The following is a 12,566-nucleotide window of genomic DNA, read 5'->3' on the forward strand; positions in this document are numbered from 1 at the left end:
AACTTCCACCCCCAGTAACTTCCTCCAGCAAGGCCACACCCACTAAACCTTCCCAAACAGTGCTACCAACTGGGGACCAATTGTTCAAATACATGATTATATAGGGGACATTCTCATCCAAGCACTGAACACAAGAACAAAAACATTCATAATTTTGGCAATTTCCTCAGTAGCATCATGCAGGAATATGATTTGCCAGACCCGTGGAACATGCTCATCCATTGCCACACAGCCACCTTTCCCTAGGGATGGACCACTGAGACCCCCTCTGCTTCTACCCCTCTAACTCTCCTGTCCACTGCAGGCCTTCATCTTACTGCAGGGACTTGGCTTTTATGTATTTATAGCCCTACTAGTAGGTTGTTTTGTTGTTTTTCAAAACAGTCGCTTCTCTGTGTAGCCCTGGCAGACCTGGAACTCTCTGTAGACCAGGCTGGCCTTGAACTCAGAGATCTGCCTGCCTCTGCCTCCTGAGTGCTGGGATTAAAGGTGTGAGCCACCATCTCCCCCCTGCTAGTAGTTTTAAGGTAGACTGAGTTCTAGTTTTGTCAAAAGCCTCCTGTGGAAGGCCTTTCAGGGCCAGGGGGCATGTGCCATGGAGAGAAGGGGAAAGACTGACTATGAATGGTGCTTTACATTTCTAAGCTGTTGAGCTAGTATTTATTGGACACTCTGTGCCAGGTCATGCTCTGGAGACGTCCCATGTAAGTCACTCATGGGGAGGGTCACTGGGTCCTTAAGTCACACCGTGCTTTTGGAATGGGGCAGAGCCACAGGACCAAGTAAAGATGGCCATTGCCTCCAGGCAGCTCCTTGCCTTTTGCTCCCACTCTGTTGACATATCCTCTGTCCTGTGCCCCTGCCAGTCCCCTCAAAGCATGAGATCTCAACCTAGGGGCCATACTAGACTTGCCTGGAGACCTCCCACAGCCATCATCTCTGACTCTGTTGTGTGGCTTCCACACTGATCTGTAAGGGTTTGTCTCTTTGTCTGTCTTCCCTGTTTAGGAGGTCGCTTGACTTCCACCTCTCCAAAGGCATTCAATGAATGAAAAAGTGCTATCATTTCTACCTGAGGATTTCTGGATCCCACTTTGTCAACTGCCCCAGGCTAAGGCAATGATCTTTCTCACTTCCTAATAGATGTTTCTGCTCCACTCCTGCTTTCTTCATTGCCTCAAAGGGGCTCACTGTTTAAATTTTTAAAATTACATTTGTGTGTGTGTGTGTGTGTGTGTGTGTGTGTGTGTGTGTGTGTGTGTAAGGACTTGCAGGAGTCACTTCTCCCCTTCTACCGTTAAGTCCTGGGGATCGAACTCAGGTCATCAGGCTTGGCATCTTGTTGAGCCATCTCACTATCTCAGGGGTGCTCTCTCTCTCTCTCTCTCTCTCTCTCTCTCTCTCTCTCTCTCTGATGCTGTCTTTGTCTCTCTCTCTCTCTTTCTGACTAATCAAGTGTGCTCTTGCTCTGATTCAGCCCTTTGATGTTTCTCCTTGCCCTGTGGATAAGTCAGGGCTTCCTTTCCTGCCTCTGTTCCTCCTGAACCCTGTGTCTAGTCATGTTCAATGGTAAAGTGTGTGGTGCTAGTATATTTAGGCCCCAGTGCCTTTGCATATGTGCCTTCCCCCTAGAATGCTCTGCCTGGCAATCTCCTACCCATCCTTTGAGGGTCACATTAAAGTCCTTACTCTGAGAAGCCCTCTAGGACTCTACCTCTTCCACTTCCAGCGTATTACACATCAGGTTAGTTCTTAATAACAGCTGTAATAGTTGTCCATATATTTATGCCTCTGCCTTCCACACTCCTCTAGACTCTGGGCACCTGAAGCACGAATTCCTGTGTTTGATGTCCTTAGCTCTCTGGTGGACTTCAGATAGTGCCAGAAGGAATAGCCAGGGAGGACCAGAGATGGATGCAAGCCTCTGTGCACAGTGAAAACTCTGTCAGCCTGAAGAGTCTAGAAAGAAGCATCTAAAGGACACTGACTGTCACATTGTTACATAGCTCAACTTTCCAAACACAGCTCCCAATCTCATTTTTCTTCCCCCTCAGCTCTTCCTCCCTTGCTCCCCTGTGCTAGTTAGGGTTACTATTGCTGTGATGAAACACCATGACCAAAGCAAGTTGAGTAGGAAAAGATTTATTTGGCTTACACTTCCACATCACTGCTCATCATCAAAGGAAACCAGGACAGAAGCACACGCAGGGCAGGCACCTGGAGGCAGGAGCCGATGCAGAGGCCACAGAGGGGTGCTGCTTACTGGTTTGTTCCCTATGGCTTGCTCAGCCTGCTTTCTTATAGAACCTAGGACCATCAGTTCAGGATAGCCCCACCCACAATGGATTAGGCCCTCCCACATCAATCACTAATTAAGAAAATGCCCCACAGGCTTACCTCTAGCCCAATCTTATGGAGGCATTTTCTCTACTGAAGCTTCCTCCTCTGATGACTATACCCATGTCCAGTTGACATAAAACTAGCCAGCACCACACCCCACTCCCTTCCCTTCCCTTGCCTTCCCTTCCCTTCCCTTCCCTTCCCTTCCCTTCCCTTCCCTTCCCTTCCCTTCCCTTCCCTGTCTTCTTTCCATTGCTATTTCACTTAAACATTAGCCATCTGCTACACAGACAGCATTGTAGCAGTTGATGGGCTGTAGCAAACAACGGGAGCAGTGCACTCAGAACTCCACCATGGTGTCCAACCAGGCTGTTTCCATTTGTCTATATTTCCCCCATCTTTGTATGCCTACATCCTATTGCATACTTGTAACCATAACAGAGTTTTAATTTTGTAGTCTGCTTTTAAATTTAATATAGAAGCATTTTCCATGTTCCTACACAGTCTTCACAATTATCACTTTAATGATCTCATAATATTCCACTGAGTGGACGCACCAAGTTTCACTTAACTGTTTCCTTTCTGGCAGACGGCTGTGGTCCTGTTGCAGACAGTGCTGGGATAATAAAGCAGATTTTCACTCCCTTTTCTTCTTCCTCCTTTTTACTTCTTCACTCCCATCCCCTTTTCTTTTTCCAAATCTCATCTCTTCTGTGTAGAAAAAGGAATCACCTTACTAGGCTATAAGATTTTTAGAAAAAAAAGTGACTCAAAAATTGTTTTTAAAGTGAGCTAAGAACATTGTGCTTTTGAAACATTGTAAATGGTAACCATTTTTATTCTCAAGAAGTAGGAACACAGGGCCAAGGAGGATCAGGTTGGGGAAGGTTCAGGCTTGTGACAGGGACATATTGTTTATGATGGGAGAAAGCAAGAGGTGGAGTAAATGGCTGTCAATAGGAGATGTTTACAAAATGATGCCTGATGCATGTCCATGCTGGGGCAGGAAGTGGCATTAGAAGGGACTTCAGGGATGTGTGCTGATGTAGACAGGTAGGCCTTTAAAATTCTGTTTCCATACTTATTTGTTTGGTGTGTGTGTGGTGTGTGTGTGTGTGACCTCTTGTGGAGGTCAGAGGATAACTTTCACAAGTCCGTTCTCTTTCTATCATGTGGGGCATCAGGATTGAACTCAGGCTGTCTGGACTGGCAACTGGTGCTTTTGTCCACTGAGTCATTTTACTGGCCCAGATAGGGCTTTTTATATATATATATATAACAAACCCATTTGCAAATTGTTTGTGGGTCACTACTTACATAAAGACAGTAAAAACTCAGACCTGTGTAAGAACATGAGGGCTGTAATATATGTGTGTAAATAACAAATGCATGCAAGAAATTAACTCCTATTCCTAAAAGCTACTCACTAGATATGGTTGCTGGTGCTGGGGACACAGAGAGGCCTTTGATGGCTAGGTGTCTTCATTTTCCCCTTCCCAATACCCTAGGCGTCGCTGGTGCTAGGCAAGCCCTCTACCGTTGAGCTATTTCGATGACCCCAAAGTTGAATGATCTCATCACAGAGGATCAGTACCTGGGGCATGGTAGCCATAAACACTTGGAAATGCTCCCAAAGTGGTCATAGTGGTCACTTCTGCTCAGAAGGGTCAGAGGGAATCTAAGCTGAACTGTAGTGGCTTCACTTTTTTATTAAGAAAGGTATATTCAGGCCAGGTCTGGTGGTTCACACCTATAATCCTAGCACTTGGGAGGCTGAGGCAAGAGAATTGGGGGTTCAAGGCCAGCCTGGACAACATGAGTCCCTGTCTCAAAAACAAAAACAAAAAGAAAGAAAGAAAGGAAGAAAATGAAAAGTACATTCCCAAATTACTTGCAGAACAAAGAATTTATTTTAACATGCTCTTGGCTGGGAGACACACACACACACACACACACACACACACACGCACGCACGCACGCACGCACGCACGCACGCACGCGCGCGCGCGCGCGCGCGCGCGCGCGAACTTTCCCACTGTCTTGTTTTACTATTTGCCATTGTACATTGATATAGAACCTGGCCATAAGGAAATAAAATTAGAATGTGTTTAAATATGCAAATGTCCTACTGCGGAGAGTGGGTTGTTAGCTTTCAGGTGAAAAGATAGCTTGTAGGTTGTTTGGGACAGTGCTGGTGGCCTGGGGAAGAAAGAAGATGCAGTCCTGGATCCTTCCTACCGACTCTAGGCAGGTGGAAGTTGGGAGTTCTGAAGTGGAGTCTTTGCCCTGAGTCCTAGATGGAGGGACAACAGATGGGGCCACACAGCCCTGCTGCCCAGACCGAGGGGAACAGGTGGAGGCTGAGGGGTCAGAGTGTGAATGCTGGCGATTCATGAGTGTTGCAGGTGGGCGGAGTGCCCAGCACAGGGGCAGTGACAGCTGGGCAGCATGTGGTCGACAGAGGGAACAGGCAGAGGGGTGGGGGTGGAGGCCCTAGAGAGTAGAGGACAAGGGAGGGAAAGAGGACAGCCCCCTGTCCCCCACAGCTGTGGCAAGAATGAGGTCAGAGGTCCCAGGCTGCTAGGAAAGGTCTAGGAAGCTGCGGATGAGGGAAGAAACTGAGCAGGCAGGGTGCCCATCTTCTATCCTTTCGCCTCCTTCTTCAGCCCCAGCTGTCCTTTGTGTAGCCCTAAACCTGAGGCATTTGGGCCACTCCAGCAGCTGTACCAGGCCTTTGGCTGGGTCAGAGATTGGGCAGCCGAGGAAGCAGCTGCCACTGCTCCCTCTGGAGACTGGGTGGAAGAGCAAGGAGGTGGCTAGGGCCACGCCATACTTCTCTGTGGAGAACTCTTTTCGCCTACTGTACTTACCTGGTTTCTCCTGAGTTAAGTGTTAGGGTAGGAAGGGCCAAAGAACTGCAAATGGCAATTTGTATGAATCTGGGTCAAATGCTCAAGTGCTACCAGTCACAATACCACCAACTACTCCCAGCTGCTCATTCAGATGAGTCTATAGTTTATACTTGACAGACGGGGAAAACCGAGGCTTCTTGGTCATATTCTCAGAAGGGACATTTGAGTAAATTTACTAGGCCCTAGAGACCAAGCTCACAGCCTTTTAGGAGAATTGGGTGACCAAGGGTTCTGTGCCCAGATGAAGGAGGGTTCCCAGAAGTACCAGAGGTGGAAGGTCAGTACTGAAAGCAGATTCCTGAGGCAGGCTGGTGGGAAGCACAGGGTGCTGGGAACTCTGTCTTTGGAAATCTTCCCAGGGCAGGGAGTGCTCCCGGCACATGCTTTTTGGGCACTTTCCCGAGATTTTGCCTGAAAACACGAGGTGACGTGGTGGGAGCAAAGAATTTTGTACTGGGCATCGGGGAACCAGCGTCACCATCGGTGGGCATGCTTGCTGGGCATTCCTAGGACTGGTCCCCTGGTCCTTCAGCTGAGTTCCAGCATCTTTGTCCCATTTTGAAGTTCATCTTTAGCTGTTACCTGAGGGATCCGCCCTCCAGGCTCAACATCCCTCCCAGGTTCCAGTCCCTCCAGCAGGGGGACCCAGAGCTCCAGACAAGGGCGCAGACCCGTGCTACTCAGCTTCACTGTAGGAGGAAAGGGAGGAGAATCGCTGTTCTGTCTCCCGCGATGCTGCGAGGGGCAAGAGAGCCCCCAAAGATAACGTGGTCACACTGTCCTTTAACACCTCGTTCTGGACCATCGGCCACGTGCTACTGTGCCCAGGCACCAGTCCTCTGTGATGAGATCATCCAACTTTAGGGCCAGCGAAATAGCTCAACGGCAGAGGGCTTGCCTAGCACCGGCGACGCCTAGGGTATTGGGAAGGGGAAAATGAAGACACCTAGCCATCAAAAGGCCCCTCTGTGTCCCCAGCACGAGCAACCATATCTAGTGAGTGGCTTTTAGGAATAGGAGTTAGTTTCTGATGTGTGGGTCCATAGAGGGAGCAGATGGCGGGACCACAGGCCACCTCTCTTCCCCGGCCTTAGGCAAGTGGCCCTGCTTGGGGTGCAAATTCCTTCCGGGATCAGAGCTGAGGTGACATGAATCTGAAGGGAGTGTCTGTAGAATGGCATTTAGAGTTGTGCTTAAGATCAGGGAATGGGGGCCGGGAAAAGACAAGCAGCGGGAATGAGCCTGTGTGACCGGTTTGGACGAGTGAACGAGGAACGAGTGAATGCTCACTGTCCTGTGCACGCCTCACTTCCATGCCCGCTGGAGAGGAACGCAGCCTATGAAAATGTGTGTGTGGTAGGCTTTCTGACAGGCTCACTGCCCTGGGGCCCCAGCTGAGCAAACGGCGCTCCACCCCAGTTGGCTGTCGGCTTGGCAGGGTGAAAGCCTTTCTGGCTTCAGTGTCACCCTTCATGCCTCAGACTGGTACATGGCACCACAGTAGAGGGCCATTGTAAGGCCACTGTGCTCATAACTACTGTTGCTTTTCAGTCCCCTCTGTTTTTCCCTGAGCTGTGGAGTTTGTGTGTGTGTGTGTGTGTGTGTGTGTGTGTGTGTGTGTGTGTGTGTCCCCAAAGTGAAAACCAGCCAAATGCTCATCAACTGAAGATGGGACAATCAAAATGTGGCCTGTCCCTGAAATGAAATCTAAGTATTGAGCTAGTGAGATGGCTCAGCGGGTAAAAGAGCTTGATGTGCAAGCCTGGTGACCTGCGTTAGAACCCTAGAACCCACAGTGGAAGGAGGCTACAGACTCCCAAGTTATCCCTCTGACCTCCACAATAAACGGAAGAGGAGGAGCAGGAGGAGGAGGAGGAGGTAGCTGTTGTTGTGTATTGATACATGCTACAACTCAGATGAACCTTGACAACATTAAGATATTTGAAGGAAGCTTATCACAAAGGATTATTGGTGAGTATCCAGAACAGTTAAATCCATAGAAGGAACACTTTGTCGCTGACCATGGTGTCCAACCCTTTAATCCTAGCAATTCGTGAAAGCTGAAGCAGGAGGATCATAAATTTGAGGCCAGCCTGGGTTATATAGTGAGAATCTGTCTCAACCCTTCCCAGCAAAGATTCGAGTTGTCTGGGACTGGGGAGGGAGAGTAGTTGCTAACGGGCATACGGTTTCTTGGAGGGAGAGGATGAGAGTTCTGAAATGAAATGATGGTGATGATTGCACAATTCCGTAGATCTGCCCTCAGAACCACTGCCTGTACACTTTAAAAGAGTGAACTTTATGATACAAAATTGTTTCTCAATAAAGCTGGTAACATTTTTTTAACTGGGTGTCCTGAATGTATTCTGGTAACTCTAGTTGGTGAACATTTGGCTTGTTTCTGCTCTTAAGCTATTCCGAGTAACACTGCTGTGAAAATCCACCCTGTTTTCCCCCTTTCACATCTCGAGGGCTGGCGCTCTCCATGATGAAGCACACAGAATCAGCTGCTTCTCTTTATTGAAGGGCAGCGACGGATGGCTGGAGAGAAAATAGGGAGGCCTCTAACAGAAGTCACATGACCTCTCCCTGCCTTGATTTCCCCTTCTGCCCAGTGAAGGGGAGGGTAAGCAGATAGTCACTTTTCCTTGTCTTTTGGGGGGTGGTGGTGGTGTTAAGGAGCTCAGGAAGGTGCTACTCAGAGTAAAGTTCTGATGGGTCTGTCAAGTGGCGGAGCCAGTCCGTGTCTTTTGGATGGTGAAGGATGGCAAATAGATCATCCAGGGGGAACTCTTTGACTACAGATAAGGCCAGGGAAGCCAAGAAATCCCTGACTGGTGCCTGTGATCTGGGATGGGTTATGGGCTGGGCTATGGCCATCAGAAGAGGAGGAGCTGGTGCAGGGCAAGACCGAGTCTTTATTGATGTTGGGGTTCCTGCAAAGGCCTGGGAGCATCCCCGAAACACCCAACAAAGGACCAGGCTTAGGAGGTGGGGGGAAGGGAGGGGTTTCCAGGTCTGTGGGCAGGTAGAGCACCAGGCAGAGCCAAGTCCAGTCAGCAGTGAATATCTGCTTATGTCCCCTTGGGCATGCAGAGGTGGTGTGGAGAGCCTGGCCTGTGCTCAGCATCGCTCCCTCTGATTCATCTCCTTACTGCCTTCTTCTCTGAAGCTGTGAGCATGCTCAGATCTCCCTGCAGCTAAAACCAACCTCTTTTTGACCTCCTTCTCCTGCAGCTAACCATCCATCTTTTGTTCTTTTCCCTGCCAAGCTCCTTCAAAGACTATTTTGCACCCACGACTTCCACCGTTAACTAACTGCGGCAGCTTTAACCCCTGAGAGGCCCGCACACACCCACCCTTCCTATGAGGATTCTTCCAGGTCTCCATTCTTTTCTTGTCATCAAATATGACTGCTTCCCTCTGGGGCCACTCAGCACCTCTCTTCCTGAAATGCCACCACTCCCCTTCTGGCAGCTTTCCCTCTTGGTCCTGGGAACCACAGCCTAGCTTCCTTGCAACCTCCTTGGAGTAATCTTGCTCCTCCCCCAGCCCCAGTGGGAATCTTGTTCCCACCTGGACAGAGATGACTAGATTCCTGTTCCACACCATTGGCCTTTCCAGAAGCCCACAGAAACCTTGTAGGGCCACATGTCACTTGACCTACCCTCTGTCTGCATTGCCAGCATCTCTCTCATCAGCCATCAGTATCTCTCCTGGACCATTTTCACCTTTTTGCTTTCCCTTGGTTGCTGTGCTTGGCCAGCCACTGAGCCCAGGAGTCCTCCCATGCAACATCTGTTCATCTTCTCTGTTCCCACTGCTTCCTCATCTGTTCGGCTTCACACTGTCTTTGACCAAGGCTGCTGACACATCTCCAGCTTCCACCTCCTTCCTCCAGGCCCTTTGCGATTGTCTTTCTAAGTTAGATTGTCTTGGGTTAGGCTGAAGTTCAGCAGCACAGTGTTTGCCTAACATTCACGGGCCCTGGGTCAATCCCCAGAACCGCAAGAAATGAAGTGGCAGCTTCCAGATCCTTCAGTTCTCTGTTCAAAACCCTCTAGAGCTTTCAAATAACCAACAAAGTAGGCTATGGTTGATTGTCTTACATTCTGAGATACACTTTCATGTAACAAGAGAGACAGGGCTGCTATTTCTCCTCCCAGAGAAGAGAATGGGAGTGGGCTCAGGGAATGTGGAGCTGAGACCTCTGGTACTATTGGTGCCCCACCCTGGAGGTTTGGTCACTGTCACCATGCTGCCCAGACTCAGATTGAAGCCTCATCAAGCCCCTCATCTTCCTCAAGATATAGCAAACACTTTGTACCTTCGGGCTGTTTGTTTTGTCTACCCACAAAGGTCCTTCCCATGCCACCTGTCTTTCTCCACAAACAGAGCATCCAGCCCCTCCTCAGCTTGCTTTCTCTGGAAACCTTCCAGCCAGTGCCTGCTCAGGAAGCTCCCTGCCTAGTCTGCAGCACCTGGAACACATAGCCTTGAGCTCTGGCAGACTCTCAGCAGGTGGTCCCACATATGCACCATCTTCCTAAGTGGGCTTCAGGCAATACAGCCAAGTAAATGAAGGAATGGTTGGTCGGCTGAGGTTCTCCTTCAGGGAGATCTCAGCCCCTTTCCCCCCACGAGCCGAGAACACCTCTGTGGTCCTGTTCCAGTCTCAGCTACGCACATGGCTCTGCTTAAGTCTTCCCAGTTCTGACTTGTCTGTGATTATCAGCTAGGAGCTTCATCTTTGCTATATCCCAGGTGTGTAGTGAGCATTCCAGGGATGCTGTTTGTAGGAAAATCTTCCTGAGTGCCAAACTGCTATACATTTTGTGCAGGGCCTTTATTGTGCTATCAGCATGGGTCCCTGGATCCCACAGGGTGTGTTTGCATTCTGTCCCCCTTCCCGGTGAGATGGGGAGAGATGGAAGCTGAGGACTCTCTCTGTCCCCTGTGACTTTGGCAGATAGGGCTCAGAGCTCACCTCACTGCTTGGCTCTTCCCCAGGCCTCAGTTGTACCCTGACTTACAGGAGGATTTGGGTAAATTTATTCTTCCATTTCTGGATTTCACTTCCCTGGTTTGTCCATGGAAACATTGAGTTAAAGCTCAAATGTTCATTTTTTCCCCGCATGGATAATAATCTATATTCAAACAAAGCCTCACAACAAACAAACAAAATCCAGCCAACCAACCAACCAACCAACCAACCAACCAAGAACAACAGCACATATGTAAAACAGAGAATTCTGCCTAAAGCAGAAATGGCTCCCCCAAGACCCTAAGAAACCCTCATCCTCCTCCCTCACCTGGGACTCTTCTGCCAGTTCTTAGGTGTCCTTGGTATGTCTAGATCCCCACATGAGAGGGCGTGGCCTTCCTTCCCTTCCATCCCTGTAGAAGCTCAGCTGGAGGTGGAAAGACTGAGGTCAGAGATCAGAGGCTTTCCCTCATCCTTCCAGAGAGAACTGTATATAAGGTTCTTATAAACATTTGTGCTTATGTCTGTGACTGTGAACTTTTTCTGGAGGTCCTTGCCTTCTTATCCTGGCCTACCCTCTGATACCCAGAGGGGTTCTTAACTGTCACTGAGTAGAACAAGGTGAATGCATGATGACAATGTGGTTAAAAAGAAACGCCCTTAGCCCCTTTCTTGGGCAACTGGAAAGGGGAGAGAGGGAGGAAGAGACCTACATTTCTGGTCTTCAAAGGCAGAACAGGGTGGGACTGGAAAAGGAAGGCGCTTACAGGAAGTCATCAGCAGGATGGACAGAACTGGAGTGGTGTGGCACACTGCCCTGCAGGCTCTTTGTCCTGACTTCCGGTTCTTATCCAGGTCTCTTGGTGCATGCAGTGCCCAGAATAATGCTGAAAACCATGAGAAAGGATCCAGAATAATTTGCCTGCTGGAAGGAAACAGTATATACTTCTTTCTTTTTCTATTTTCTTTATGGTGCAAGGAATGGAACAGAGGATTCTCTGCACTCTAAGCCAGAAGCCTACGATTGAACTATACCCCCAGTCTTAGAAGAAGTTGTTGGTTTTTTGAGACAGGGTCTCAATATGTAACCTAGGCTGGCTAGGAACTCACTGTATAGACTAGGCTGATCTTGAACTCCTGATCCTCCTGCTTAAGCTGTCTTAGAGCTGAGAAAACAGACATGTACCGTCATGCCTAGCTTCAGAGGAGAATCCTAAGACCTCTTCCATTCCCCAGGCTCTTCCAGGAGTCCACCCAAATCTTGACACCTATGTTTTCTCTCCTTGTTGGTATCCCCAGGGGTGGGCAGGCTTCTGCGGAGTTTGGGGGCAATGAGGAGGACTCCAGAAAGGAGAAAGGTCAGGGCTGCTGAACAGGGCTGTCCCAGTAGCATCTCCACCTCTGCCCAGAGAAACCAGGTCACGAGGCTTAGAAAGAAAAGACAGGACTGAGAGGAAATTGGGTAAAATCAGGGCCCTGGGATCTTTTCACTTATTGTGACATCATCTTGCCCCAGAGTCACATGCTTAGCAAAAAATTTCACTTGGGTACCTTTAAGGGCACTGAAGCCTGGTACCTGTGGGATTTGGCCCCAACATAACTCCACTATCAGCACAGGGCAGATTTCAGTATTTTGAACTTTGGACTCTCCTTCCCTCCCCTTCTCCCCATTGGCCTGGCATTGCTGTTTCTTTTTTTTTAAAAGATTATATTACATTTTATTTATTTAGTACATGTGCCTGTGTGTGCCTCAGAGTGTGTGTGTGTGTGTGTGTGTGTGTGTGTGTGTGTGTGTGTGTATGCCTGTGTATGTATGTGTTGCAGGAGGGCCACAGTGCACAAATGTGGAGTTTAGAAGACAACCTTTGGGGGACCATTCTCTCCTTCCATACTGTGGGTCCTGGAGATTAAACTCAGGTTGTCTGGCTTGGCAGCAAGGGCATTTACCCACTGAGCCATCTTGTTGGCCTTCTGCTTGCCTTTTTAATACACGGTCTGTGCTCGACTCTCTTTAAGCCAGTTTATGCAGTTCTCATAGCCTTCTAGGAAGTGCTGTTCCTGGTCTAGCCATCATACAGATAAAGGAATCAGGGCTCTGCTGGAGGCAGGGAAAATCATGGCGGGTCATGTGGCTGTGGGAGAACGGCCATCTAGTCCGGGATCTGGGGCATGTGTGAAAAACAGCATAACATTTTTGGCACAGTGTCCATTCCAGCCACTTGGCTCCTCCTCTGCTGCCTCTGTCCTTCCACAGGGTCCTCCTCTCCCTCAAGCCTCTGACTGCCCCAGGCTAGGTTTGCCATATAGCTGACAAGAGGCAGATCAACATT

Source organism: Cricetulus griseus, chromosome 5, assembly GCF_003668045.3.
Source record: "Cricetulus griseus strain 17A/GY chromosome 5, alternate assembly CriGri-PICRH-1.0, whole genome shotgun sequence".
Lineage (NCBI taxonomy): Eukaryota > Metazoa > Chordata > Mammalia > Rodentia > Cricetidae > Cricetulus > Cricetulus griseus.